Raw genomic sequence first — 25042 nt, forward strand, 5'->3', positions numbered from 1 at the left:
TAAGTTTTCATTTTTGATACGGTCATACATTCTGTGTTTGAATTTAACTCTTACCCATTCGTGTACTGTTATTGACAGCACAATTTAATAAGTCCTGTAGATCGTTTGCAGATTCTGCTATCAGGACTGTATCATCATTCATCAGCGTATCTCAAGCTTGTTACATTTTGTACCCCAACCTTTACTCCATTCATATGTTCGATGTCTCTCAAAATCATCTCACTGTAAGCGTTGATAAGATCTGGAGATCGGACACATCTCTCTGTTATCATTTTTAATGTAAAAATTCCTTTTGTGGTCCCTTTGTCTGGAACAAATAAAAATTGTGCTGTTGAAATTTCCGATTGTAGTTTTGGTCTCAATCGCATCAACATGATTTGGAGTAAGCTGTTTGTTACGTAATTCACAAGGCTAATTGTTCTGTGGAGTGAGCATTCTGTTGCTCCGATTTGGTTTGGTAAAGTTATGAATATGGAACGTACCATATCACTAGGGATGTAACCGGTGTCATAAATATGATTTATGATCTCAGTGGTTAGGTCTAAACTCCACTCATCTAAAGCTTCGAGATCAAAATACACATTTCTCTACAGTAAATAAACAGAAAGCGTCGTTGGATTTAGAATTTTGTAATAGTTGAGGATTCTAATATATTCTAAGTTTGCATGCAGACGGCGACGCATGATACATGTCAATTTCATCTGAGCAAACAGTAATAGTTCAAAAATAAATTTAATTCGCTTTTTAGTTTTAAGATCTCAATGGTTAGGTCAAAACCCCACTCATCTAAAGCTTCGATAATTTCAACTGTAAAAGAAATTTAATTATTCAAACATTTTTCGCTAAATTTGTCGGAATGCAAAAGAAACGATGTTGGATTACAGAAGGATTATCGTTGGATTTTCAAAAAATTGCCGAATAGGGAACTAACCGCTAAAGACTGTAGCCCAATAGGGAACTAGCCGAATCGGATCAGCCAAATCGGACTAGCCGAATCGGGCTGTAGCCGAAAAGGGTAATAGCCGAATCGGATCAGCCGAATCGGACTAGTCGAAACGGGCCATTCCGCCCTAGGCTATAGACCTTCTGTAATTTTTTTGATATCTTGTTATTCCCTTCAACATGAAACAATTACAGGATTTCTTTGTAAATATTATTGGTACTATACATGTTATTCAAGACTATTTTCAACCATATTTTGGTTTGTCCGACATGCATTTTAGGAAAATTAATAAGAAAACAAATGTTGAGAAATCTATGCTGTGCACCCTTTTTTCAAGAAAGACATAGCTATAAGTTGACATAAAATTTAAGCTTCAAAAAAGTTTAAAAAAATTTTTACGGCCAACTTTCAAAAAAGTGTCCGAACCATCCCCTATATGGTGGCGTGTGGTTGGTGGAGCAATCTATCAATCAATAGGCTATAATTATTCTCTACTGTAGGGTTTCTATGATTAAAACAATGGTATCCTTACCAGGGATGGAGGAACCACGTGGGCCTGGGCCCACCTACTTTATTTTCTGGGTGGGCCTGGCCCACCCACTTTTGAAGGGTCTGCTACTATTCGGCGAGTCCGATTCGACTAGTCCGATTCGGCGAGTTCCCTATTCGGCGAGAGCCTTTTTCGGCGAGTGCCCTATTCGGCGAGTTTTTGAAATTTGTGAAAGGAAATTATCGGATACCGTAGCCTAATTACAATTGCCGCTTTTACATCGTTTTAACGTCGCTAAACGTTGAAATCGTGCAGAAAGGAATAAAAATAAAATGTTTAAACTATTAAATTACAATTCGTCATGTCAGTTCAGTTGTTTTTATTTCTGACCATCATATGAAAAACAATACACGTCAACATAGCAAAGGTGTAGAAAAAGGTAGAAGCGACAAAACACGAACGTTGAAACGTGCTTGTGACCAAAGTAAGTTATTGAGTTGAAAGAAACATACGCGCCGACTTCCGGGGGGCTGCGCCCCCCGTAAATTTATGGTTGAAGGGCAACAAAAATGGTGATGACAAGTGGTGTTTCAAAGATAAAACACTTCGTGAAAGAGATTTAGATAATTTAAACGGACTTAAAGAATGCCGAAAGCAAGAAAAGCCTACGTTGCTCTTGCCCGCAAAACAGCAGCTGATCGCATGGCTTTCTCATACGGTATGGAAGTTTCAAAGTAGATGGTAGAGTAACTTGCACTGCTGGAATAGTCACGTAACTATTCACTGCAATATTAAGTAAACCAGCTAAATTAGACGCGCTATTTTCAACGAGGTCTTCCCGCTGTGAGACAATTATGATTCAACAGAACGCATTGTTTTCTTCGCAATGTGTGAGAATTAAATCGAAAACCGATAAAAGAAAAGGTGTTTAATGGTCTTGGTCGCAGATATTGCCTGCATTAACGACGTCTCTTACCGCCATTATCACCTAGCTAACCTGACATCATTGTTTTATGCGACCGCTAAGGTTTGACATCGACTTCAACGATCATGGAATGTTACGTTATAATAAGAACGATTATATCCTACAAGCAAAAATAAAAAAATGATCTCCTCTTTCTGTTTTGTCTCGTGAGCTTTGCATATTGCTCAACAAGTGCATAAAGTTTAGAATTGACAAGAAATCATTGAATTTGAAAATTAAGTTTGAATCACTGCAAATAAACGTATTCAAAAGTTTTACTTAGGCCGACGCGATTTCACACTCCGTAATCTACGTCGACAATGATTTTTAGTGCGTTCATTTTGAAAATTGCCGAGCTGGAGACAACAGCTTGTCCCGTGTTAGTTGAACTTGTCTTTTTGAGGTGAAAATCACTTGCGAACATCTCGACCTTTACTCGAGTATAGCCTACTGTATTCAATAAAAGACTATAAAGACTTTCGATAAAAAACAGAAGAGAAAACACTTCGCCGTTGTCAACGCTTTGAAAGTAATTAGCGAAACGAGGTTAATAAAACTGATAGCGGGTTTTCACTCTGCTTGAGGTCATGATTTTTTGCGTTTTATTTCGATAACTTCACTGTCTTGATCGTTGTTATTCACTCGCACGAAAAGGAAATGAATCGGCTTGTTTTCCAACAGTTCCAATTATGAGCTAACAATATTAAAATTTTTACGACTAGGCGTACTGCATGCGTAAAACTAATCCTTTCAAGCAGCGCTTCTAATAAATTCGGTTTGCGACCTATTTGTTAATATAAACAAGACACTAAGCTTAATCAAAGACTATTTTAATTGAGTAAAATAGCGTTATGGTTATGATGTCATCACCTTTCTCGCCCCCCAAGGTTTTTTGAAAAGTCGGCGCCTGTGGAAAGAAATTTGGCACGGTCGCAACACCTTCAGAAAAATTTAAGATATGAAGGGAAAATAAAATAAAGAAAATGTTACAAAAAAAAATAAAATAAATTTTGTTTATGTCTATAAGTTAGTACTTTTAAATAGTTAAAATGATTAGTTTGGATCAACAAATGTGTGGCCTACAGCTTGGATTGAAGGAAATTATCGGGTACCGTAGCCTAGTTATCCCGACCAGCAAAAATTTGTTCCAAGAACACAGTTCATTTTTACATTGTAGTAACAGAATGAAAAGGCTAACCAAATGTGTGGCCTATCGTGTTAACGTCGCTAAACGTTGAAATCGTGTAGAAAAGGGAGCTTTTGCTGACTAGGATACTTTGAAACTGAGAAACATTCACAGAAGCCTTTCGATTGTTCCAAGAACCCAGTTAGCCTAACAGTTCATTTTTACATTGTAGTAACAGAATAAAAAGGCTAACCAAATGTGTGGCCTACTGTAGGCCGCCTACAGCTTGGATTGAAAGGAAATTATCGGGTGCCGTAGCCCAGTTATCCCAACCAGCAAAAATTGCCGTTTTTACATCGTTTTAACGTCGCTAAATGTTGAAATCGTGTAGAAAAGAGAACTTTGCTGACTAGGATACGTTGAAGCTGAGAAACATTCACAGAAGCCTTTCGAATTGTTCCAAGAACCCATTTAGCATAACATTTCATTTGTACATTGATTCAACGTCTGAATACATTATCTTAAAAATGCAACGTATCGTAGGGCTTCTGTGAATGTTTTTCAGTTTCAACGTATCTTAGTCAGCAAAGTTCTCTTTTCTACACGATTTCAACGTTTAGCGACGTTAAAACGATAGGCCACACATTTGGTTAGCCTTTTTATTCTGTTACTACAATGTAAAAATGAACTGTTAGGCTAACTGGGTTCTTGGAACAAATTTTTGCTGGTCGGGATAACTAGGCTACGGTACCCGATAATTTCCTTTCAATCTAAGCTGTAGGTCACACATTTGTTGATCCAAACTAATCATTTTAACTATTCAAAAGTACTAACTTATAGACATAAACATGATTTTTTTTGTAACATTGTCTTTGTTTTATTTTTCCTTCATATCTTAAATTTTTCTGAAGGTGTTGCGACCGTGCCAAATTTCTTTCAACTCAATAACTTACTTCGGTCACAAGCACGTTTTAACTTCGCGTTTTGTCGCTTCTACCTTTTTCTCGACTTTTGCTATGTTGACGTGTATTGTTTTTGATATGATGGTCAAAAATAAAAATCACAGAAGCCTTTCGAATTGTTCCAAGAACCCATTTAGCATAACATTTCATTTGTACATTGATTCAACGTCTGAATACATTATCTTAAAAATGCAACGTATCGTAGGGCTTCTGTGAATGTTTTTCAGTTTCAACGTATCCTAGTCAGCAAAGTTCTCTTTTTCACACGATTTCAACGTTTAGCGACGTTAAAACGATGTAAAAACGGCAATTGTAATTAGGCTACGGTACCCGATAATTTCATTTTAAAAATTTCAAAAACTCGCCGAATAGGACACTCGCCGAAAAAGGCTCTCGCCGAATAGGGAACTCGCCGAATCGGACTAGTCGAATCGGACTCGCCGAATCGGACTCGCCGAAACGGGCCATTCCGCTTTTGAAAGCCAAATACTTTTGAAAACGTAGCGAAAGATTTGACCAAAATAACCTGCAGTTTTATTGTGATAGACCTATAGAGAAAGTAATTTTAGCTGCAACTTTGTCTCTAAAAGAAGGCACTTAATATAAACCAAGCTAGATGGGGATATTGATGTTAATTCTCTCGAAAACGAACTCAAGCTGTTAAAATAGATAAAAAATTTACATAAATCTATCAAACTGATACAGTTTTACCTGAAAATCCCTATGTTTAATGCTACTGCAAAAAGGTCTTTTTCGTGCCACAGACTGGTGAAAAATTACTTAAAAAGCAAATTAACCGAAGAGCACTTGAACCATAGAATGAATAGTTGAACACATTAACAAAAACTTGATCCATCAGCTTGATCTCACCTCAATTTGCCAAGAATTTATTGCTTTCAATGATCGTATTACTAACATTTTTAGGAAAAAATTTCAAGTGTAATACAGTAGCAGTCACCTATATATGGTGGCAGTTGAAGGAACCTTGTTGTTGTTTGATACCAGTAGGCCTATTATATTTGTATATTGGTGGTGCAGCTGCTGTGTATGCACATAATACTGCAGGCTGTTACTCCCGGATAACTTTGCTAACTGTTAAATATGAGTATATAGCAGTACCGGTACTCCTGGTATTGAAACTTTGTGGTAATAATGATGCCGGTATTATATTTGCATATTGGTGCTGCGGCTGTTACATATGCGCACAGCCTACTGTATAATGCTGCAGATTATTTATCCCAGGTTGTAGCCTATTACACTGTATAACTGTGTGTGTATTGTTTCTTTTTTATTTGTGTGTTCATCGCCATATTTTGTACAGCGCTATAGGCTAGAGCAATTTAACAAATTTGTAATTTTTTTGGCCAAATTGGGCCCAAACATGGAAAATTTTCGCTTGTTGGCACGAAAGTCAATCATGAAAACACAATGTACAAACAATTTCAAATATAAGGAATGCAATAATGGTAAGGGGGTCTGGGGGGAGAAGCCCCCCAAAAGTTGAATGGACATTGACTGCTGCGCTTCTGGGTCCACCTACTTTCAAAATGGTTCCTCCATGCCTGTGTGCTGAGTCAAAGCAAGAATCAACTCCCTGGCTGAATACTAGAAAGGTCACAATGCTACAGTTAGCTGGTTCTTAGGGAAACTTGTCCTATGTTGAATAAGTGTCTACCGGTGAAAACACCCCAGCTACTGCAGCGACCTACAGATTACAAATACGCTCCCGGTTGCGAAGCCGACTTTGCGAGAAAAGATCCAGCCAAATTCAAATGGTTAGACTCTCGGCTCGGGGTGTGCGCTTGAGAAATGCACTTCAAAGACTGTTTTCCGTTTCTGCGGCATTTATTGCATGGACCCTTCAACAACAAATGAAAAAACTTCACGGTCAACCTCGGCGGTATGTCATGCATCAGTGATTTAAAGCCTGCACAAATTGGCCATGCAATACTGTCAGGATGAAACTTTCTATTCACGATTTCACATAGTTTATTAGCGATGCGTTTGGTTAAAAATTAACTTTGATTGCAATTGATTGAGTTTCGCTTTTAGCAACATGATCGTTGTTTACTTTACAATGTAGATTTTAACGATCTGTTTCAGCCTGATGCTGCGAGTTCGCTGTGGTAGTAGCGAATTGCACTAGCTTTCCGAACACTGTTCCCTAGTCAATAGTCATGTGCATTCGTCACAGCACATGACAAGGGAACAATGTTCTGAAAGCTAGTGCAGTTCGCTACTACCACAGCGAACTCGCAGCATCAGGCTGAAACAGATCGTTAAAATCGACATTGTGAAGTTAACTTTGATTGTTAATATCAGTTGCCAACGCTCTTCTGGTTTTCCGGTATTTCACTTGGTCAATGGTCATGCTGTTCTGGTTAGTACATTCTCGCTCAACAACTTAGATGCAATCATTTTCTTATAGTCGCTTCAGTTTATGCTTTTGAGCTGCATCTGTGCATGGTAGGCCTATATTTGCTGGATTGCAGAAGTTTAGTTTGCCTAATTTACGTTACTTTAACGTAGGCAAATATCGTTTGCTAGGTTTTGGATCGTTTACTTTCTGGCGCTTTTATTGCTTGTCAAGTTAGTGGTATAGGCCTACTACGATGTTAGCAATGAATTAATCATTGAAGAAATGGACTCATTGCTTGCGTCCGCTGTTGAGCTGAGACAGTTGGTTGGCTGTGCTTTGGTTTTCAGGGACCAAGCAGTTACGACCTTATTTACATTGATTCAAAGTCTACAGTAATAATAATAGCAATGTGTGTTTGTATATAGCTCTGTATCCATGGCAGATATGTGTTGCTTCTCAGCACTTTACAAAGCAGGCATTGTCAATTGGTCGTTGGTCAGTGCGTCCGTATAAAGGCGCAGCCAAGTAGGCTTACTGTAGGTTACATTATTAGATGTTGATTTAATAGATTTGTTTTCTTACCAGGAATTGCAACATAAGGACAAGAGTCAGAGAAAAGTAGAAGCGACTAGTCGGTGACATGACGTGTTTAAAGGGTCAATTATATAGTCAAGTGGGATAAAAAAAAACAGTTGGGGTATTGGGGTAAAAAAACACTTAGGCTACCATTGTACATCTAAAATGAGTAGGCCTAGATATTCACCCAACTTTTTTAGTTTTGTTTAAGTGGTCTCTGGTGTATACTTTGAGGGGTAGAGGAAAACGATTGGATTTGACAAAGAAGGGATATATACCGTATTTTACGGACCATAAGGCGTACCGGACTATAAGGCGCATTGTCAATAAATTGCTTTGATTAGTTTTTTGTTCATACATAAGGCGCACGATCAATTTATGAGGAAAAAAAAGAATTTAAAGTGCGCCTTATGGTCCGTAAAATACGGTATGTTAAATAGAGTAAATATGGCCAGCGAAGGGTGCAAACAAAGGTTCGGAGGAATTTATTAAAGGTTTTTGCTCAGTTTTAGTGATAGGTAGTGTGAATGTTTAAATGTTATATTGTAAGTACTATGTTGTGGTTGTGAGGCTACTTGATGCAACAAAGACTGGGGCTTCCAAATGTTTGTGTAGATTATCATTGAGGTGTTTTTTTTACACCAATAAATTTCGTTGATTTAGGGCAGGGGTCACCAAACTTTTTTCTCCGAAGGCCGGATTGCTGCGAGATAAACAGCTGCGGGCCGGATGCAAATTGCGAAAAGATATACAGTACCGGTAGAACTCGGTTAATTCGATTTGACCGGCGATTCCATCCGGATTAACCGATGACGGTTCTATCAAGCCTGACGTTACCTAGATAGAAGGGTATCGGTAAAAATCACCGAAATTGAACGCATTAGTGTGGTCATCTGTCAATTCCGAGACGCGTGATCACCATATTAGCGATAGAATTCTTTTGAAATGCAGTATGCATGTAAAACGAATGTATTTGTAGACTCTGCGTCTAATGCAAGAACACACTGGCAAAAATATCTTCAGACATGCGTGTCGGAATAATCTGTAGTCACTCAAAACTTTTGAAAACAGTTACAGAAGACGAGTTTCTTTGGAAAACTTACAAAAAATCAAACAAAGTCTTCTATTGGAAAAACATCACCGACATACCGCCGAAAATTCCACCGACATCTTTTCAAGTTACAGTACGAGTTTGGGCATTTGCGCACGAATTTTGCGTTAGGGGAGATTACTGTTCATGAAAAGAAGAAATCCGCAATAATTTATTGCGTCACATTAATGGAACAATAGATAAAAAATTTCTCCAATAAGCCACGTTACGTTTTAGCATAAAATGGCAAAACTGTCGGGAAAATCCGGATAAAGCGATAGAGAAAGCGCAACTTTTGTCCGGAATAGGCGAAGATCCGGATTAAATAATCCGAAGCTGTTTCTCAAGAAAAAGATTACAAATCATTTGTACTTCCAGTTTCATCCGGATAAGGCGAAGATCCGGATTAACCGAGTTCTACTGTATATACAACTATTTAAAATCTCCATTGACTTGAATTGAGCACAATAAATAACAAAGTCAGCGGTGGAATAGCAAAGTTGTGATGAAAATCGAAAGGTTGCTGGAAAAGTTATCCCTGCTGTGATACACTACAGGGCATCGTGCTCTTGAAACAACATTACATCTTTCCAAATTTGGCCTAGGCTGTCCTCATTTGCGATAGCCTAATGATAAACAGCAACGTCAGTCCTTGACAAAAAGTTTGGTAACTTTTTTCCTTAACAGTTGTAGTGCAGCTGTTATTTCCGCAGCACGTGGCGGGCTATAGTTTGGTGCTCCCTGATTTAGGGTAAAAAAAAGTGCATTTTATGGAATGTTTTGCTTCATATTAGTATTACATCAACTGCCAAGCAGTATATCACCAAAAGATACAAAAACAAACTTCTGGATGCATCGGTGCCGACTTTTCAAAAAAACCTTGGGGGGCGAGAAGGTGATGACGTCATAACCGTAACGCTATTTTATTCAATTAAAATAGTTTTTGATTAAGCTTACTGTCTTGTTTATATTGACATTGAAAGGTTGCTGGAAAAGTTATCCCCTGCTATGATACACTACAGGGCATCGTGCTTTTGAAAAAACATTACATCTTTCCAAGTTTGGCCTAGGCTGTCCCCATTTGTGGTGGCCTAATGATAAAAACAAAGTTTGTGATGTCATAAGAAGAAACAATATGGCAAAATCATTAGCAGGTTGCTTGTAGCTCAACAGCAACGTCAGTCCTTTAAAAAAGTTTGGCAACTTTTTTCCTTAGCAGTTGTAGTGCAGCTGTTATTTCCGCAGCACGTGGCGGGCCGTAGTTTGGTAACCCCTGAATTCTAATCAATATTACTGTTTCAATTGTAGAGAATAATTATAAGTTATTGATTGATAGATTGCTTCACCAATCACACGCAACCACACCCATCAATAGTGGGTCCAACAGAAAAGTTTGAAGATTGGATTTCATCATTGAGCTATCAAAGATAATCAAACTAGTGAGTAGCCTATCAAATCGATTGAAGACTGAAGACCTTATTTTGGAATTCCGTCTCTGATTTGCCGTTTTCGCTCCCTTTTCAAGGAAACTTGGCTTTCAAAAGTGGGTGGGCCAGGCCCACCCAGAAAATAAAGTAGGCCTAGTTGGACCGAGGCCTACGTGGTTCTTCCATGCCTGCTAGAAGGTGGCACAGATTGAATGCGGATTGTTCAGCAGCGGTCACGTCTCGTAGAATGTACATTACATTGATGACGAAGATAAAAATGCAACGGATGCAACCCATTTCGTCACCTGAACACTTCGTTCCCCGATTTCGGCCCCTGAAAAGATCTAGAGAAAAAATAGAACAAAGCCCAAATCGCTGATCGGAGTTCACGCAAACATTTAAAAATTTTCCCCTTGAATTTTTATGGACCACCACAAAATAAGCGTGATTTTTTCTTAGTAATTTTGTCTAGAAACGTTGGTTAGAAGTGAATAGATCATTCCAGTGTGGCAGCTCATGATGATTTGGAATGGAGGGCTACAATCTTAATTTGATAACCCTAACCCGAAAGTGCGATTCGGTTTATCAAAATAACCCGAAATTCGGTTTATCACCTATTATTTTAAGATAGCGTAATCAACTGTTTCGGCGACATCCGCGCTTCTGTATTTTTTTTCTCGTCCTTTTCAAGGGAAGAAGTTTCAAATATTTGCGGCCACTCCGATCAGCAACTTCGGCTCTACTGTATTTTTTCTCGATCTTTTCAGGGGATGAAATCGGGGGCGAAGTGTGCAGGGGACGAAATCGGTTGCATCCAAATAGAATCACCTCCACCATTTTTAGTTGGTGCAGGCAATTTGCTATCTACCAAGAATACGTGGAAACAAATGTTTCAAAATTATGTTGCGGCCTCAGGAGCGTCTAATAGGCTACAACGCTGATAGAAAGCTATGTTACTACCTAGTAGGCTACCACTGCCTTGGCAAAGAAGGTCAATGAATTTTTCAGGAAAGCGGTGGACGAATCAATGTTTGAAGATAATGTATAGCCTAGACTAAGTCAAGACAATCAAAATAGGCCTACCAGAGAATCACTTCAAACCTATGCTTCAAACTCAAAGAAAATCCAATTGCAGCAACTGTACGCTTGCGAAGAACAGCCCAAAACCCAGCAGAATCAATTGACGATTATGTAGTTGCTTTGCGTATGTTACCGGCTTTTCAGCAGCCTATTTAGATAACACAATAGAAAAGATGTCTTGCTTCAGTTCAGCAATCATGAGTGTCCTAAATTTTAGAGTGCCGTAACCCAGAACAAAACTAAAAGAATCGTACATTTGTAACCTACACATTAACCTAATGTTTTGTGGGAAAGAAATGTACAAATATTCACTGTGTAAATGCGCATACACAGACTACAGCTCAACCATCGACAGGCTAAACGCTTTATGCTTACCTTATATTTTTAACCGCTAGATGTTTTTATTCTATGCTGCAGCATAGGATAGCTTAAGACGCTATTATTTCTTAACCTTCACTTCTTTGATACTATTGGGAAGGCATGGATGTTCAAAACATGCTTGATGGCTTTTCTCAAGCTGCACAGTTTACTTGGGTTGGTGTTGCGATTGTAGCATTCTTATTCTTTATATGGTATCGAAGACCAACCAACTTTCCCCCGGGGCCAAGGGGATTCCCTATCTTAGGGGTTGTGCCATTTATTGGAAAATACTCTGAGCGTACTATGAAGAAATGGAGCGAAGCCTATGGACCCATAATATCAGTTCGAATGGGTCTCGAAGACATTGTTGTACTCAATGATTTTCAATCCATTCATGAGGTGAGGCATTGGTGTATCATAAAAATGGTTGAAATTAACTATTAGATCACTCTTGACTCAAGTGAATTAAAACCACGGTATACCAATTAGGCTACCGTACTTTTCCAAATGTCTGCTAAAGTGAAACAAAGCAACAGCTATTCAGCCTAGGTATCAGCTATTGTTAACTATGATGAAGAATACTTAGGCTACAATCATCAAAAAATAAAAAAGTCGATGTTATCCAACCCAAGCTGCTAACGAAAATAGGGTGGTTGTGCTACAGTTTTACGACTTATCAGGTGTTATTTAAACTATATCTTCAATTAACTTGAAATTTGACTAATAGCCTTCTTGTTCACTTCACCTATAGCTCAAACTATGTAAAACCACACCGAATTCATCAAACACCCTTCTTTTTTAACTATGCGTCAAATCAATGTAGGTTTCTGTAAATTAAGTTTACTAACATAATTTGCAATACAAATAATACAATCTAGGCTAATATTACAGTAGCCTACACTAAGCAGTTGTCAATTGACACTTAAATGTTCAAGTCAGCTGATATATATTTTAAAATTTACTTGCACAGTGGATTATCTTGTAATTGTTTTTCTGGTTGTAAGCTACAGTATAGGCTACAAACTAATTAACCTACCGTAAATTCGTACATAACTTTGCAATGACGAGTTAAACGAAATATTGTGATTGTGTTGGTTGTTAAAATATTATTAACAGATAGCCTTTGGAAGTTAAGCATGTTAATTGGTAAAAATCCACCCTCTTAAACATTCTCAGAAAAGTATCTCCAAGTTAAATAGTTTTAATTTTTTGCAAGTGGAAATATTTACTAGAAATATTTTCAAAGGAATATTTATAAGAGTGTTTTTTCCTGGAGGATAGTTACCAAGTTGGATTTTTTTCCGGAAAATATTTATCTGCTTTCGTAAAGAATAGATCTAATTTGAGCTAGTTAAAATATAATTTTACTTCAAAAATTGAAACGCGTAACACCAACCTTTCTTTTACTTGTTTACTCAGAAAATATTGTAAACATTAGCCTACTAAAGGGTACAGCCATTTCTTTGGACACTTTTTCTTCAGCTGTTGAACTGTCTCAGAAGTTTGCTATCTGCAACGACGTTAACCATAATATCAGTAAAGAGTTTTGTACCCCGGGTTTTGATCAATCTTGCTTTAACCCCTTATCATTAGAACTCGAATTATCAACATGTTGTAATTTGAACAACAAATAATCAACATATTTCAACAACTAGCCAACGATAATACAATTAGAATTGAACAAGTTAATTCGATAAAATGAAATTTTGGATTATCAGAAGAATAAGTGTGTTTCTTGTAGTTCCATACTATACAAGCATTAAGTTTTAATTTTTTCTATCATGTCTTTTAGGCATTTGTGAAGCAACAAACAAAGTTTTCTGGCAGACCGATCATCCCATTGTTTCATCAGCTCAACAAAGGAAATGGTATTACATTCATGGACTACTCTGAACGATTCAAGACGCAACGGAAATTTGGAATAACGACACTACGAGGGTATATAATAGCCTACTACAAAAAATGAAAGTCTACTTTTTATGTTTTGTTTAACCAAAGCTCATTGATAGTTGAAGATCTTGAAAGCGACGGAAATGCCAAGATGCTGATACTTCCATTTAAGTTAACACGTCATTGTGTTTTGACGGAACGCTACTGCGTTCTTCACCAAATGGGTGTCGAACGACCGTTTGAGCATCAGGAAAATGTCTTTACCATTGTACAGTTGCTTACCGCACTCATACCTTACTGATCGGTCATGTTATTTAAACGCATTCTGTTGTCAATCCGATCTGTATTATGGCTGCTTAGAAATGCTCCATCTGTCCTATGTGCCAAGAAAAGGATTCAAGCTGCCAAAACTAGGCTGCAGATTTCAGATTCTTTTTATTTGGTTTAGCGCTACAGCACGTAGGTATACATCAATTAATATATAAATACATAAACAAATACCGTACATTGAATGTGGTGCTGGTACTAGGATGACAGCAAAAGACCACAGGGCCAACAAAGTCAGCCGCCATCCTCATGCAAATAAAAGAAAAACTATGAAAAGAAGAGTCAGTAACAAGAAGAGTAGCCTACATGTCACAGTTTCTTTCTATCTCTTACCAGGAAAGAGACTTGGAAAGGTTCAATAACGTAGTTTAAAGGGTTATAACCGAAAAGCAGTCAATTTAATGTCGAATAGTTCTACTAGTGAAATGATAATGAAAATTGTTAAGGACTTTAACGAATGGTTCAGCATTTCCGGCAACTTATTCAAATTAGAAATTATGTTAGCATCAACTTTGCTTTACTCGTATTCAATAACTTCAACTGTCGATCAATAATAATCTTTGCGTCTATTACCATCTACCACTGCTACAATAATGATCTCTCATAATCAACTCATAATAATCAAAATCATAATAATAAAATTCTCAAATTAGACCACTATTTATAGCAGGTTGTTTGGTCCTGTAACTTCGAGAAGGTTACGTAATGTTACAGAACTCATTGTTCTGTCAGGTTGCATTAAACGTAAACAACTTTGTGACGTCATAAACCCTGCACCTGGCAAAACGTGAAAAGCAAACACAAGAAGCTTCGAGATTCGCACGTAGGGTAGTAGGTTCTAGAAACACGTCACGTAATAAAGATTTCGCAATCACAGATCCACTGATAAACATCCTTAGGACGTCATGACAAACGACGTTTGGCAATTGTGAAAAACAAAAGAATACATTTGAGGTTCGCATCTTACAGAATGATCTAGAAATACGTTACATAACAACGATTTCACAATCAAAGGTTATTACAGATCATAACTGATAATAACACATCGCACAAGAATTTTACAATCAAACAGCACGTTCGGTCAAGATACAAAGCAGCCCATCGCAAGGCACTGCACATTGATTGTGACTAGAGATGTAAATGCAAAAAAACGAACCGTTTTTTTTTTAAAAAAAAACGTGTTTTTTTTCAAAAAAAACCTGAGCCAAAAAAACACTCGTTTTTTTGTTTTTTTTTGTTTTTTTTGTTTTTTTCATATTTTTCTGGAAAAGTTGCAATTTTTTTGCAATTTACAGCTTAGTTTCATTATAGTGCTCTTGAAAAACATTAAATTACTAAAAATAGTTTTATTGGTGTGCTGAAATTCCAAAGTGTTTGTGTTTGGCAGCAGCATATGTTTTTGCATAGTCCTATGAGGACCTATGTTGTTTCGCTTTCTTCTTCATTCTCTGGCATGTTTGTGGCAGTAGACCTGACAAACATCGAATTAATGAAATTTGATACATGACATAATGTAGATGAGTTAATTTCTTTTTCCTTTTATGGAAGTTAGCCTATGATGTTAGTATACTGTGGTACTGGTTATTCTTGTACACACTCAATGGGTTGACGAAATTTTGACAAAACAAGGTGGCAGTATTCAGTACACACATTTACCTTGTTTGTGGACGTGGTAATTTACTAATGCAAGCTATTGCCAATAGCTTGTTTAAACATGTTTCGTAACTGATAGCTTGCCAACGATGTATATGCTTTATAAATGTTGAAACAGAAGTATTCTTTTCGTGTGTTGTAAGATCTTGGATTGGACACTTCGTTATTGATGCTTCTTGCAGATTATTTGGGACATATAATGCAAGAGACCTTATCACTGATATTTTTAGCTGTCAAAAGTTAGTGCATTTGTCAGAAAAGGTTTAGGTTAATGTTCCTTTCAAATGCCCACCACCCATGTTGACTATTGCTAGTAACTACCATTCTACCAACCTTGAATGAAGAAATTTTTCCTTTAAAGTGGAGTTTTTCAGCACTGCTCAGTGCTCAGTGTTCACATAGTGAATAAATGCTTTATAATGCTTTTCCTGACAAGAATAAAGTTTTACCCATATTCCCACAATGCAGGATAAAGATACAAAACAAACATCAAAGATGAAAACTTATTTTATTTGGGAACTAGGCCTACTGTTTTTTGAGATAAAAAGAAATTGACCTCTTGTCGTTACGCACCAATAAAACCATGATGCAAACTTTAATTTTTTTTATTGGGCAGAGGAAAGATTGACGAAAAGTTAGGCAAAAACAAAAAAAGTGCTAAAGTCTCAAAGTTCTGCAAACTAGTTCAAATTGGATGGATTAAGTGCAACCAATAACCATACTTCTTTTAAACATGTCTATGACAGCACAATGGTGTGATTAAGGGAAAACAAACATGACTATGACGTCACAAAAGATTATTGAATCTCTTCAGGGAAAATAAAAAAACATCAAAACGTTTCCATCTTTCACTACATTTAAATGTGATTTGGGCTAAAAGTTGGGACTTTAGCACTACACTGCTTTTGCCAAACTTGTCATCAATCTTTCTTCTACCCAATTATTTTTTTTTTAATTTACGCACCATGGTTTTATTGGTGCGTAACGACAAGAGGTTAATTTCTTTTTAGCTCAAAAAGTAGTAGCCAAAACTTGTTTTAATATTCATAAACAGATAGCCCACCCCATAAAACATGGGGGTAGAGCTAAAACTTATGTAAATATGTTGAGCGGTTCATGAGATATGGTCGTTTTTCTATTGCTCCTTATCTATAAAGCCACTTAGTGGCTAAGGTTATTTCACTTATAACTCGAGAACCGCTTGTGTGATTTTCATCACGTTTGCACCAAATGCACATCAACTGGAACAATCTCTTGACGTTGTACTGGTAATGGTGTGGTGTGCTGGTGAAAAGTGCCTTTGTGAAGTAGAGAAACAGGACCCTGACCGCCTGGTCCTAACGTAACATGCCCATTGCCCATTAACCAAAATCCCAGGTGGCTTCGAAACTGTACACGAGTGCGGTACTGCATTTAACAACTGGCTGAACCAAATTACAGACAATACTTGAGATGTGCCAACCATAGGACACTGTGTTACTATTTGAGACGATGAGAAACCTTTATGGCTCGTGTGTTGAGACTTGAGAGACATATTGTCTCATTTGAAAGATGTTATACGAGTTATGAGACTATTTTTTTGTTGAAAGAGACGCTATTGCAATGAGTTTACCCTAATTGCTGCATATTGTGACATTTAATAAAAAAATAGGTAAAAAAAACAAAAAAAACGAATAAAAAACAAAAAAAATGATAAAAAACAAAAAAAACGAGCTCGTTTTTTTTTAAAACAAAAAAAACGTTTTTTTACATCTCTAATTGTGACACTACAACAAGAAAATAAAATAAACAAACCAACAAAGTTAGATATATAATAACAGGCAGAATAGCGATAAAATTCTCCAGTGTGTCAAGTAGGATGTCTTCGTTCTTCTAATTGACGTATAAAGCAGTTCTTTCAGTTCTAACAGTTGAGAACATTCTTTTCTCTCAAGATAGCCTATGCAACGATTGAGAACGCAATGCAGGAGGACACCCTTGTATCAGAAAGTTGGCACAGGACAGTGTCCATGGTTTTCAATTAATTGCATTATATTTTTAATCCTTTGGTTAGGTTTGGGTTTGGGAAACGTACTATGGAAGAGGGACTGGTCGAAGAGTCTTCCTGCTTGTACGAAGCCATTAGATCGGAAAATGGAAAACCATTCAACGTATCAGTGAGTCACAAAATAATAAATCAGTTTATTGTTCGTTGCGAGAATAAGTTCCTTCAACTTATCCTATATTTTGATAGGCTCGATACAAGTTTATCAGTCAATTGCTTGTCTTGTTCGTCTTTTACCGGTCTAGTTTCTTCGCTTCTCAAAGCAAAGTAGTGTTGTACGCATCCCTCTTCTTCGTAGATTTTTTGTATCAAAACTATTACAACTTCACGTTTTTAATCAAATAAAATCTCTATTGTGGATATCGCGATAAAGGATCTGGCGCGGATTGGAAGCGCGCTGTTCGTCCCACCACGGCGTAACTGAGTTTGTGAAAAAAAAAGTCATATTGGTGAATCTTCTGCGATTAACCGTATCTGTTACTGGCGTAGACCTTATGGTCTAGCCCTCTGCTAATTCAGCAATTTCACATAGAAGCAGTGACGCTAGAAACCTGAGATTTATTGACTTTTACTTTTTTTTCTTGCCCCAACTTTTAATCCCGATTATGTTGGTATCGGATAATTGTGAAGTTCACAATAAACCTTTTGTCACAGCCAGTTATAAAATGCAAGAAATTTCCTGATATTCAATAGCTTGATTGACAGTTTACTATTAGCGTGCGGTTTCATTTTGTGTTTGTTATTCATTACGCAACAGCGCTAAAATTCCATTCTCTACCCAGGCAGCAAAATCCGTCATTATTACATTGATTCAATGTCGATTTTTCTGTCTGGGTAGGGAGTTGGTCTTTGACGCGATATGAGTCATTCTTTACTGGCAGACAATGATTAGGAAGGTAATTTATTATTTGCGCAAATTGCTTTGTAGTGCAAAAAGTGCATGGAATACTGTTTGTACAGAAACGGAAAAACAAAATTGATGAAATTCTGTGTTCTATGCAAGAGGACTTTCAAAATAAAATGTGAACTGAGAAATTTGACCAAGAAATGGCGAAAATAGGTCAAAAACCGAGTCTTTATCACCTTTTCTACCAAAAATACACAATCACGAATATATTTTGCAAAATAAATTGATTGAAGTGATAGATGAGGCTTTTGACCAACGGCATACTTTTTCCCGTTGTTATTTGATATAAGCCGACGGAGTAATTACACTAGCCGACAAAAAAAAAAAAAAATTGTGGTGCCGGCGGTTTTTGAACTGATTTAGACTAACTTTGGGGCGCTGAATCCGAAAATGCAATCAGTTTTTCTCCATCAGGTCAACTTTTTAAGTTACAGTGATTCCACTGCATGAGTGAACTTGTGCATAAGGGCCATTCCGTGTCGATTCACACAGTCAAGAGATTCAACCTTTCGATTTTCTTTAAATTTTACACACCTTTTTACTATTCTATATGATAAACACTTGCAAAATTTGAGTGAAATATATTGAGAAACACGAGAGTTATGAACCATTTAGTTTGGGGGGGTCTGCTGAGGGGGCACAATTTTTTTTTTGGCCATGTTTGAGGCCCTATTACTGCTAAACTAAATTAGGTAACAACCTAATTTTTTTACAGGTGATAGTACTTCTGCCAAATATTGAAAAAAACAACATCGTTCACTTTGTCACTCTAAAAGGTCAAAGGTCATAGACTCCCAAAGTTGGCCGTTTCCAGCTCTCTGCTAAAATTTTCCAAAATTTGAAAAGCTCACCAAGACCCCATTTCTGATTGGTTTTGGCTGAAATTTGGTGGAAATGTTGTTTACAGGATTGTCTATTAACTAAAAAAATTTTAGTAGAAAATATTAAATAGGTTGGGAGATATTTTATATGAAACATGAGTCAAAATGGAAAAAAAGCTAAAAGTGGGGTCCTTTTAATATCCCGGTTACCCATGACCCCAGAGAAAATTTGCACTGAAATTTTATCCACATATTCACTAAGATATGACAAGTCCACCACGCAAAATTGATCCATGGTTCTCAATGTTTTATAGAAAGTATGCGTCAAAGTAAATCCAATTGTGGCAACCCTTCAAAAACAGGAACAGGAAGTTCTTCACTGTGTACAAGTGTGTAGCACTGGCCTGATTGCTGAAGCTAGGTTTGGATATTGCAAGAAAGTCCTATTTTCCTGTTTATGCCTTTTGTGTTTACTGCACAAAAACAGCAGTCGCTATTATGATATTTTAGCTCATGCCACACCATTAGACTTCTTTTGTTTCGTCCATTGACGTAAATGTTCTTTCAAAGTTTTGCAAACAATGTGGGGAGCCCAAGACTTATCTTGATCCCCAACTTCACTTTACAGTAAAGTAAAGGTATGGAGTCTGAAGGTGTTGTGTATCCACACCTTTACTACTGTTTACTTTAAAGTTTACTTTAAAGTTTTCTTGCTTACTTTACTGTAAAGTGAAGTTGGGGATCAAGATAAGTCTTGGGCTCCCCACATTGTTTGCAAAACTTTGAAAGAACATTTACGTCAATGGACGAAACAAAAGAAGTCTAATGGTGTGGCATGAGCTAAAATATCATAATAGCGACTGCTGTTTTTGTGCAGTAAACACAAAAGGCATAAACAGGAAAATAGGACTTTCTTGCAATATCCAAACCTAGCTTTGCAGCAATCAGGCCAGTGCTACACACTTGTACACAATGAAGAACTTTAACATTGGTAACACAAGCATTCAACAAAAAGATCAAATAAAATACCTTGGCGTTTACATAGATAACAAATTAACATGGAAATACCACATAGATAAAATTTGCGGAAAAGTAGCAAAAGGCTCATGGGCGTTGCTTAAACTCAGAAATTATGTCAACACAGACACTTTAAAAGATGTGTATCACGCTTTGATTTACTGTCATTTGCAATATTGTATTTCAAGCTGGGGAAAGGCCTGTGAAAGTGCACTGGATCCATTAATAAAATTACAAAAAAAGGTTATAAGAATAATTACGAAACAAAATTACTATGCTCACACTAATTTTTTATTTTTCAAAATGAACATCTTGAAACTAAAAGACATACATAACATTGAAATTAAAAAACATATGTACAAAGTTCATATGAATGAGTATCCGTCTACGTATTGTGATTTATTTACAAATGCTTCATCTATTCATCAGCATAACACAAGATATCAAACAGGCAACAATTATTTTATAAACAGATCAAACACAGAATTTGGCAAGAAGTCCATGCAGGTATTGGGACCAATGCTCTGGTCAGAGGTTCCAAGCAGGCTAAAAAACTTATCATTTCATTGTTTCAAAAAAGAGATCAAAACGTTAATTTTACAAAGCTACAGTGCATCGTAAGTGATATGTTATGGAAACCAACTTGTCAGTTGCTTCGGAAACTTTATTATTCTCTGCTTGCTTCATGGAATTTTGTGTTTTGGCCTACGTTATCATCAATATGTTTTTGTTTTTGTTTTTTTTTTGTGCGTATGCTGTTGTTGAAGCGCGGGAACGTTTCAATTATTATTTTTCTCTTGTAAGCTTATTTTAAATGGCAAAATCGTAATTTTCGTAGGGTGGCAATTGACTAGTAGACCGTATGGTCGTCTCGTTGTCTCCCTGTCGGTATGGGAACTTGTGTAACTTTTGTACTGTGTATATTGCATATTTCAAACATGTACCTATGTTCCTGTTACTGACAAATAAAACATTGATTGATTGATTGATTGATTGAACTTCCTGTTCCTGTTTTTGAAGGGTTGCCACAATTGGATTTACTTTGACGCATACTTTCTATAAAACATTGAGAACCATGGATCAATTTTGCATGGTGGACTTGTCATATCTTAGTGAATATGTGGATAAAATTTCAGTGCAAATTTTCTCTGGGGTCATGGGTAACCGGGATATTAAAAGGACCCCACTTTTAGCTTTTTTTCCATTTTGACTCATGTTTCATATAAAATATCTCCCAACCTATTTCATATTTTCTACTAAAATTTTTTTAGTTGATAGACAATCCTGTAAACAACATTTCCACCAAATTTCAGCCAAAACCAATCAGAAATGGGGTCTTGGTGAGCTTTTCAAATTTTGGAAAATTTTAGCCGAGAGCTGGAAACGGCCAAATTTGAGAGTCTATGACCTTTGATCTTTTAGAGTGAACGATGTTGTTTTTTCAATTTTTGGCAGAAGTACTATCACCTGTAAAAAAATTGGGTTGTTACCTAATTTAGTTTAGCAGTAATAGGGCCTCAAACATGGCCAAAAAAAAAATTTGTGCCCCCTCAGCAGACCCCCCCAAACTAAATGGTTCATAACTCTCGTGTTTCTCAATATATTTCACTCAAATTTTGCAAGTGTTCATCATATAGAATAGTAAAAAGGTGTGTAAAATTTAAAGAAAATCGAAAGGTTGAATCTCTTGACTGTGTGAATCGACACGGAATGGCCCTTATGCACAAGTTCACTCATGCAGTGGAATCACTGTAACTTAAAAAGTTGACCTGATGGAGAAAAACTGATTGCATTTTCGGATTCAGCGCCCCAAAGTTAGTCTAAATCAGTTCAAAAACCGCCGGCACCAAAAATTGTGTCGGCCAGTGTTATCAATAAGAGAGACGTAGACCTGATGGTCTCGGCCAGTAACTCTTGACGCCAAAAGGAAGCAGTGACAGATACGGTTAAATTTTCATATACAATATTGAAGCACGATACATGCCAAGCATTCTTATTCATGAATGTGGGTAACTTTAAAGGCTCAATATGCTAATGTTGTATGGACTATTAATCAACTTTTGTTTATGTTTTTTGTTTCAAGGTTCTTCTTCACAATGCTGTCTCTAATATTATCTGTTCGTTTGTAATGGGAAAGCGGTTTAATTACGACGACGAAAAGTTTACGAAGATATTGCGCATCTTTTTGAACAGGTGAAAATATATTTGGTTGGTTGGTTTTAAATCTTTATCCTCAGACTGACAAAAGCCTTTGATAGGTTATTCCTGGTAGTTTCGCATACTTGTATGTAGAGGCTTGTTAGAAGGGCCAGTTACCGAGATTTGCAGAGTGAAGTTTTCCGATTGTTGTTGCCAGGGAATTATTTCATGGTGGTCTGAAAGAACAAAGTTAGTCAAATGAATGAAAAAAATGCTTTCAAGAATGATCTGGTCGAATTTGTTCTGTTCAGATATTATGTTTGCGGTTTTACAAACAGCTAGTCACAAGGCCATTGCAAACGTCATCACTACATGAGTAAATATAGCCTATATAACGATGGTGAAAATGGTATAGCCTTTGAAATTCTTGTCTATATTTTACAAGAATATGAAATTTAAAGGTTGTCACGCTAAACTGCTGCACACAACCACATCTTATTTCTTTTGTAAATCTCCGATTTATATATAGGCTACCCGATATTCAAGTCTACCAATTATCCCCAGCTAAAGTAATGAACAGATCGGCAGAAATTTGAAATATACCTTTCTAATATTTTGCAGGGTCAACGATCCAATCACAAATTTCATGATGAGCTTGTTTGTATTAATCCCTTTTCTCATGAAAGTTCCTATTTTATCAAAATACAACCAACGTAATGTAAAGAACATGCAAGTTTCAATCGGTGATGTATTTGTTGAGCATTAGTCCACTTATATAAAATTTGGCACCTTTTTCGTACATTACGTTCATTGCTCCTCCCAAGCTGAAAGGAAAGTCACTCATTCTATCAATCATTTTTGCTGGTCGCTAGCAGGGCCGATATAACGATTGCATTATTTTATTACTTGTTTTGGCCATCAGCGTTTTATTCAAAGGCAGTTGACTTGTCTTTGTGATTGCTCTGAGTCTAACGCTATGGTGAAAGTTAGCTTGTCTGCTGACAGTATCTTGTAGGCTATGTAACAGAAAATGAATTCATTCTTGACTATTTTTGCACAAAAGGCATGCTGTAAAATCGACATGTTTCTATAAATTTTGAAAGCAGAAATAACTCAGTCAACAAAGCAAGCAGGATTCTTAATCTTAATATAAAACTGAGAAATTAATCATTTCGCGATGTTTCGGTTATCTTACGAAGGAAATAAAGGGTGAGCATCGTTTCCATCAGTTTTGCAATAGCAAAGAATATTATTCATCAGAGCATTTGTTGTACAGAACTTTGATATGTGTAGAAGAAAGTTTGTTATTGTTCGAAACTACACTTCTTTTCTTCTGACTCACTTCAGGAACTTGTCGCAAGAAGAAAAATAAATTGAACCTAATATCAACCTCGCTTTCACTTTGACTCGCACAGAACACTTAATTAACATGTGTTCAGATTGCAAACTAAATTCTGAGGTGAATAAAATTTCAACTATGAAGCGAAATGGTAATTTGAACACCGTGAATAATTTCTACGCCAATTTGAACAGCGACAATTTCTAAAACTATCAGCCAATCCTCGTCTTCACCACAATTCGGCCTAGGTACAAAAATGCCCAGTTTACATGAAGTTAAGTTACCGTGGCTCGGTACGATTTCCAGAAAATTTAAAAATCACATTTAAAAACCGTTAAACTAATGTTTCTGGCTCGTCAAATTCCGTATTTTCTTAACTTCCAACGACATTTTCCGTTTTATCAATAACGACCGTTTGCTTACTATAAAGCACAGTAATATATTTTACCAATTAGAGTGCAACTGTGCTAAATCTTGGAAAATCTTCTTTTCACCTTATTATTTATCGGTTGTTTTATTAAAAAACAATGCTTAACTTTTCAACGTAAGTTTTCTTTGCAGACATGTTGTCTGAAATTGTAGACGAACACGAAGAACATTTGATGCAGAAAATGTGAGAGATTTTATTGACGCCTTTCTTGTAGAGATGAAAAAGAACGAAGATCCAAGCTTTACTGTAAGTTGATTTGTTGACGTTTGTTCTGTGTAAGCAATTATTCTGGCATGGCAGTTCACTGAAGTTAATTTGTTTCACGACTTACCAATAGGGTGGCTCACTTCAGTGGCGTAGCCAGAAAAAAAATTTGGGGGGGGCCAAATATTTTATGAATGCTGTCGGTACAAATTGAAGAGAACAACAAAGTGTTTGATTTAAGACATCGCCACCTGATGTGCAGTGGCGTATCCTGGTGGGTTGAGCAAGGAAAGCAATAAAAGTGGTGGGGGGTTAGAGCGTGCCGAAGGCACGCGTATTGTAGGGGGGTCCGGGGGCATGCTCCCCCGGAAAATTTTTGCAAAATTACACTCAAATATTGGGTTATAACGCTTTCTGGAAACACTTTTAGGGTAATATTTGTATGAAATTTATAGGCAGATAAACAGCTATTAACTTATTAAAGGTAGCTGTTACACACGAACGGGCAAAAATTAGAGAACACAAAAACTCAGCTACACAAAAACCCAACAGAGTAAGCGATTCTAAAATTGCTTCCACAGATTAGTTTAAAAAAGAAACGTAAATCGCGTAAACTTTGCGCGATTTAGGATTTGCAAAATGTATTAGTGTCTTTCTGTGTGTCTAAAACAAGTCCTGGGGGGTGATAATAGCCAGATGTCTTGGAAAACGATGTAAATTTATACAAATTATACCATATTTTCAGCAAAGGGTTCAACTTCAGAATCCAAACTTTGAAAATTTGGGGAGGGCCATGGCCCCTTTCGCCCCCCCCTGGCTACGCCTATGGCTCACTTTCCTTGATTTTCTTGAACATTTTTATCAGTTTGGAATAATGTTCCATTTTGCTCACTG

At 36.8% G+C, this 25042-nt stretch overlaps 1 pseudogene across 1 annotated transcript in view; it reads left to right on the forward strand.

Annotated features, from left to right (window-relative positions):
- Positions 1-11627: 11627 nt before the first annotated feature.
- The window catches only part of LOC145780689 (cytochrome P450 2U1-like), a 32098-nt pseudogene continuing 18683 nt past the window's right edge, over positions 11628-25042 (forward strand). The window contains exons 1-6 of the transcript XR_014290667.1: positions 11628-11776; positions 13170-13315; positions 17301-17403; positions 22120-22229; positions 22797-22918; positions 24076-24190. The product of XR_014290667.1 is annotated as a cytochrome P450 2U1-like (transcript). The remainder of the gene's footprint in view (positions 11777-13169; positions 13316-17300; positions 17404-22119; positions 22230-22796; positions 22919-24075; positions 24191-25042) is intronic.

This window comes from Aplidium turbinatum, chromosome 12 (assembly GCF_918807975.1).
Source record: "Aplidium turbinatum chromosome 12, kaAplTurb1.1, whole genome shotgun sequence".
In the NCBI taxonomy this organism is placed as follows: domain Eukaryota; kingdom Metazoa; phylum Chordata; class Ascidiacea; order Aplousobranchia; family Polyclinidae; genus Aplidium; species Aplidium turbinatum.